This window comes from Photinus pyralis, unplaced genomic scaffold (assembly GCF_008802855.1).
Source record: "Photinus pyralis isolate 1611_PpyrPB1 unplaced genomic scaffold, Ppyr1.3 Ppyr1.4_LG9, whole genome shotgun sequence".
Classification (NCBI taxonomy): domain Eukaryota; kingdom Metazoa; phylum Arthropoda; class Insecta; order Coleoptera; family Lampyridae; genus Photinus; species Photinus pyralis.
In genome coordinates, this window is record NW_022170878.1 from 10,169,213 (window position 1) to 10,176,365 (window position 7,153).

Consider the following 7,153-nt stretch of genomic DNA (forward strand, 5'->3'; position numbering starts at 1 on the left):
CCCCCCCCCCCCCCCATGCATGCGTATGCAAAATCTGAGACCAGTTGATTGGCGTATGTAAAAGTTATGCACGTTTTACTTTCAAAAACAGCATCTCAGGAAATAATTTGGAGGGGGGGGGGGCTGATAGACAGCGAAATATGATGGCCGTCTGGCACACCTTCAAGCTATAGGCTACCTACTGCAATTCAGAACTCTAGGACCATTCCCCTAGAAGTAGCTCAAAACAGTAGAAGTGGGTCCGGACGGACGGACAAAACGCAAACAATAGCACTTTTTTTTAATTCTTAAAAATGCGCTAAAAAAACAATGGCAAAAAATGGTTCGTTTGGGATCTTCCCCTTAAACTTTTTTTTCAGCGACGATAAGGGACAGAAAAATAAAACTAAGGGTGTTACGGGGTTATTTTGAAAAAAATGCTTGTTTTGGTCTTTTCGATTCTACCAGATAATTTTTGTTGAATGATATACGTTACATACACCCTGTATAACTCTGTTTTTCGCGCATTTTTTAAGAACTACAAAAATGCACGAAAAACAGACTGCATTTTTAGCGCATTATTTAAGAATTAAAAAAAAGGTGCTATTGTTTTGCCATTTTGAACTACTTCTAGGGGAATGGTCTTAGAGTCATGGAATTTTTTTGCAGTAGGTAGCCTATACTTTGAAGGTGTGCCAGACGGCCATCAAATTTCGCTGTCTAAAAGGCCCCCCCCCCCGAATTATTTTCTGAGATGGTGTTTTTGAAAGTAAAACGTGCATACGACAACCAATTGGTCGCAGATTTTGCATACGCATGCCTTTAGTGGTGCCAAGTTAAACTTTAGAAAATTCGGGGGGGGGGGGGAAACACATTTTCTACCCTTCATGGTATTCAAATGAAAGGTCTCATCGAAATAAATTGGTTTGTACAAACTATAACTTTCCCGCGCGACTCTTTTTCGAGATCAGTGTGCGACGGGGTCTGAGGGGGGGGGGGGTTAAAAATTAATTTTATCTCTGATTGTATTAAAGGTCTCAACGAAAGGATCCGTTTTCTACAAACCACCGCCTTTCTTTCTGTCTTCTTATCAAAGTACGGGGTGGAGGAGCAAGGGAGAGGGGAGTGGAACTAGTTTTATTCTTCATGGTACTCTAATGAAAGGTTTCAACGAAAGAAATGAATTTCTACCAATCATAACCCTCCTCCTCGACCTCTTATCGTGATCGGGTATATTCCCTTTTACCTCCAGAACGGATTGTCGGAAGAGGGTACTCACAAAGGGCGATTGAGACATCTGCAAGGAATATATCCATTGGTGATTTCAAAACAAAAGCAATTTCGGTTTAAAAAATTGCGCGTTATCTGCACAAGAGTTGTGCACAATTTATACTTGTTTATTAACGCACACTTTTCAAAATGTTATACGGGGGAAGGGGGGGGGGCTTTAATCACCGCACCGTTTAAAAACCATAAGCGTGGAGACTTATACATTATATATATATATATGATTCTTAGGTTGTTTTTAAGGACTAGATGCTTTTAGGAAATTCTTAAGACTCAAAGATTAATAACTGCTAAATGTGTAATCTTTAAGACTCTTCTAGAGGGTTTTTTGGAAGCGTTTGAAGAGTTTGTGAGTGTTAAATCCTTTGAAAGACTTTTGAAACATTCAAGGACTCTTCAAGACAATTTTCTTATAGCATAGTATGGATACTTGAGCGAATTAAAGGCTCTCAAAGCCTCTAGAATGGAGGACTTTTGAAATCCTTTAGAGACATCTTCCATTTTCCTTCGTAATGCACCATATACAGGGTGTGTCCAAAGAAAGGTATTTTTGTGTGCACATCAGGGTAACCAGACTAGCAAATTAAACGGATGCAAAATCCAGTAGGCGTAAATCCCAAAGATTTCCGTTTCCAAAAGCCCCCGCAGAGGAAGAGGGGAAGGAACGGTTTTCGAAGTTTTCGTTCTCTGCAAAATTTCACGTTTCGACATTCGTTGAAAATGCATTAACCTTCCGCTTGATCGGCAACTTCGCAATAATAAGCCTAAAACATGAAGCAATCACAATTGCGTCTCTAAGCAATAGCGCAATTTTATGCAACTCCACTCCCGTCGACGAAATCGGCGAACTTGCATTATTTTCCGCCGCCTCGTTTAATTAAAAAAAACCAAACGAAAAAGAATTTTCCGCTTTTCTAACAATGGATTGTTAGGCGAGGTAGATTAAGTATAAGGAAAACTCGGCAATAATTTTTATTCGTTATACCACCGGCAATTCCTTCAGATAACGTAATCCCGAGGGAGCCGCCGCCGTTTTACGATCCCCCTTGCATTTTATCGATCGGGTGGTAGTGGACGCGCTGTCGTTTCCGCCCGCCGCACCACCGACCGACGTCCCGAAATAGCTGCATTCTTCCGATGCTTAAATTCGCCGCACGCGTTATCGCGGTTTTTTATTTTCTCCTTGTTTCCGCGTGGAATATTAAAAAAAAGGCTTAAGGGCTTTCAAACGGAAACTGTCTGAAGGGATTTACTGCTTGCGTGATCGAGGAAAACGTGTCCAGTTTTTCGTATGAGATGAGATTCCAAAAAGTTGTTTAAAATACAGGGAGCAGGATAACAAAGCGGAAAATGTCATTGCTGGAAAGAATAGAACCTTTTCTTCTTAGTCCTTTCCAAGAGTCTTCAATTGTCTCTACATCCTTCTAATAGTCTTTAAGGACCTCCATCAAGCATTTGAGTTCTTTCAAACGACGTTTAAAGATCGCTATATTCGCTCAAGCGTCTCTTAAAATAAGAGCTAAGGTTTTTCGTCTTTAAAAATCTTTGCGAGTCTCCACGGACCTCTAAAGATTTTCAAAAGTCTCCACGAACCTTCTAGAGGCTTTGAGGACTGAAATTTGCAAAAATTAGGAATTCCAGGAGTTGAAACTCAATATTTTTGAATTTGTCATTCATTAAAAACCCCAAAGAACCCTGGGTCTTCTGAATTTACAAAAGTTTGCGAAAGTTAAGAATTCCGGGAAGTTGTGTTAAATTTCTTCGGATCCCCAAACCTTAGCATTTAAAAAAACCAAAGAAACCTGGGCTTTCTGGATTTGCAAAAATTTGGCAGAAATTAAGAATTGTACTTAAAATCTTTCGGATTTCGGATTCATTTATCGTGCGGTATTTATTGCTAAAAAAAGTCTAGGTCAAGGCTCTTGAGTCTAAAAAACCAAAAAAAAACCTCTGAAATTTACAAAAATTAAGAATTCCAGGAGTTGAAACTCACATTTTTGAATTTGTGTCAAATTCGAATTTGTGCAACGTTTTCCCCCTAAAAAGTTGAGCTCTTAATTATTCATTAATAACTAGAACCCTGGGTTTTCTGAATTTACAGTAAATTTGCAAAAGTTAAGAATTCCGGGAAGTGAAATCAAAATCTTTTAGTGTTAAATTTCGGATTCGAATCCCTAAAACCCAAGCATTAAAAAAAACCAAAGAACCCTGGGTTTTCTGGATTTGCAAAAAATGTGACAAAAGTTAAGAATTGTACTCAAAATGTTTGATCTGGTGTTAAATTTCGGATTCATTTAACGTGCGGTATTTATTGCTAAAAAGTCACTCTTGCGTCTAAAAAACCAAGAAAAACCTGGACTGAAATTTACAAAAATTAAATTTTTGAATTAGTGCCAAATTCGAGTTTGTTCAATATTTAACCTCTAAAAAAACAAGAAACCTGGGATTCCAGGATTTGAACTCAAAATCTTTGATTTGGTATCAAATTTCAAATGCACTTAACGTGCGGGATGTATCCCCGAAACGGTCTATTGCGTCTAAAAAAAAAAAAAAAAATGGAACTGAAATTTGCAAAAAACAGAAATTCCAGGAGTTGAAAGTTAACATTTTTGAATTTGTGTCAAATTCTAATTTAAGTTTTACCCTTAAAACGTGGGGCTCTTACTCATTCATTAAAAAATCAAAGAAACCTGGGTTTTCTGAATTTGCGAAATATAAAGTTAAGAAAATTTTTGATTTGGTGTTAAATTTCGGATTCTGATTCCTAAAATAGTTGAACTTTTACCCTTGCATTTAAAAAACCGAAGAAACCTCGGCTTTCTGAATTTACAAAAATTAAGAATTGCAGGAGTTGAACTCAACATTATTGAATTTACGCCTAAAAAAGTTGAGCTCTTACTATTTATTAAAAAAAAACAAAGAAACCTGGGCTTTATGGCTTTGCAAAAAATTTACAAAAGTTAAGAATTTCAGAAGATGAACTCAAAATTTTTTGAATGTGTCATTCGAATTTATTCAACGTGCCTTATTTACCTCTCTAATAAAGTTGAGTTCTTAGTCATTCATTTAAAAAACCAAAGAAACCTAGACTTTCTGAATTTCCAAAAATTTGACATAAGTTAAGAATTTCGAGAAGTGAACTCAATATCTTTGATTTGGTGTGAAATTCAGGTTCATTTAACGCGCAGTATTTATATCTAAAACGTTTGGTTGTTACTCTTGCACTCAAAAGAGCCGGGCTATTTTCAAAAATATGACAAACATTTAGAATTCCAGGACCTGAACTCAAAATCTTTGATTTGGTGGTAAATTCGGATGTACTTAACGTGCAGTATTTACCCCTAAAACCTGGACTGAAATATTTCTTCGATGGCATCCAAATTTCGATTTAGACGACACTGGGTTCGTTGTTATTACTGATGTAAAATTGGCTCTTTGATGGTGGAAAAACTCCCTTTCACTGATACTTCGAGACTTTAAAGAAAGGTTTCACATAAGCGATAACTGCTCGATAAACACAACACTCCGACAAATTTCACTTCTTTAACTTCTTTAAATGGCGTAATAAACATCTCTTACAAAACTTTACAATTGTCATGACGAACTGTCTCGCAATAACGCGCTCCAATACGGCAAAACTGCCAATCGCCGCACCAATAAGCGACTACCAAAAAGCCACGATTAAAGTTCACCACCAAACAAGCGACCATTCACGTTTTCCTCTACAATTTAAAACATCCTCTCCTCTACTTGTAATTGTATGATTTCTTATCGTCGAAACTTGCGTATCTTCAAACTAATTAGTTTACGCAGCTATAACAAATTTCTTATCGCTTCGACCGGAATTAAATGAGATAACTTTAACAAAACATTACTTCCAAATGTCCCTAATCTTTCTAAATGAGCAATTTAAAAAAAATCAAAATATTACGCAACAAATAATCCTTAAACATAATCATATTGACTTCAAATTCAAATCCTAAATCAACGACAACATTTACGTTTAAACACAATTGAAATTTACACATATACGGTGACTCCTCATTATTGTAGGTGCTGTAACCAAATAAATCGTTCGCATGACTTCTTTAAGAAATTTAAAGCTTAAGGGATATTAAGAACTTTAGGATCCGTTGGGATCTATCGGTTATTTGAGATGTTCAGAGTTCCAAAGACCTCTTTCCTGTCAAAGAGCCATAGGTAGGTTTTTAGTCTTGGTTTCAAGAATTATCACAAAGAATCTTCTTGAAACTTAAACAGAAGCTATTGGTCGTTCAGAACCCTTAATTTCTCTTTGAAAGTGTTTTTGACCAATCGCAAGTCATTGGTTTTCTCTCTAACAGTCTTCCAGGACGGCCACCTTCTGGTGCTTCTAATAGACCTTAAGTCTTTAAGAGTCTTTATTAATTTCAAAAAGACCATTTACGAATTTTCTTTTACGAATCTTAGCCTTCAGCGTCAAGCCTTTGTCTTTAAAGGGTTTCCAAGAGTCTTCAAAAGGCTTGTAGGCCACTATTAAAAAAAAAACTGTGCGAATCTTTTAAAGCCTTTAAGGAACCTCAAAGGTCTGCAGAAGACTTTTAGAGCGTTTAATTGGCAATAGATTACCGGCACCCTCTGCCTCCAGTGGGGTAGATCTCCCAGTTTTCTTTGGTTACGTCGCATGGTCGTGGCTTTGGATTTCCCCCGTTTCGTTACCAAGACGTGACCTTGGATCAAGATCACTCCTTAAGTTACATAACCGGGAAATTCCATTCACCAAGGTCACGAATTTTTGCCGTGGAAATCCTACCCCAAAATCACGAGTTTGCACTACAAAACAAGGTCACTCACTAGTTACGTCTTTGTTTTTCCTACTTGCAGTCACTGTAAAGAAATACTTTCTAATTCCGGTTAGTTTTCGATCGTATACGCTTTAACATTACCAAACGCATTATTATAAGACTCGCTCATCATCTCCCAAGTATCTATGCATTCCTTTTCACGTGTGAATACCACCAATACAAAATTATAGATTAAATTAAATGACGTATATTGTTGGAAAGTTTTTAATAGACTGCTCAAATTTGGTTTCTGATTAGTTGAGAGCAAAAGTGTCCTTTTCGGCAACCTTGAAAGCAGTATTTCCCAAAGTATGGGTGACATTGGATGGGCCCGAGGGGGAAACCACTTCCTTAAAATTTGTACACCAGATTGAAAATGGAAATAATGAGAGGATTGAAGTGTGTAATGAAAGATTGAAATAATAATGAAAGAATGAAATCGTAAGAATTGAAAATGAACTATTCGTTTTTGTAAATAATGAAACCGTTAATGAAAAATATTTATAACCGTAATAAGAAAAAATGAGGAAATGAAAAATAAATGAAGAGAATTAATAGAATGAAAAGAGAATGAACAGATTGAAAGTAATGAAACTGATAATGATAATATTGAAAGATTGAAAATGGAATGAAACTGGAATGAAAAATTCATGTACACCAAATTGAAAGAGTGGTTTCCCCCTCGGGGGAAACCACTTCCTTAAAATTTGTACACCAGATTGAAAATGGAAATAATGAGAGGATTGAAGTGTGTAATGAAAGATTGAAATAATAATGAAAGAATGAAATCGTAAGAATTGAAAATGAACTATTCGTTTTTGTAAATAATGAAACCGTTAATGAAAAATATTTATAACCGTAATAAGAAAAATGAGGAAATGAAAAATAAATGAAGAGAATTAATAGAATGAAAAAGAATTAATCTTAGAATTAATAGAATGAAAAGAGAATGAACAGATTGAAAGTAATGAAACTGATAATGATAATATTGAAAGATTGAAAATGGAATGAAACTGGAATGAAAAATTCATGTACACCAAATTGAAAGAGTGGTTTCCCCCTCG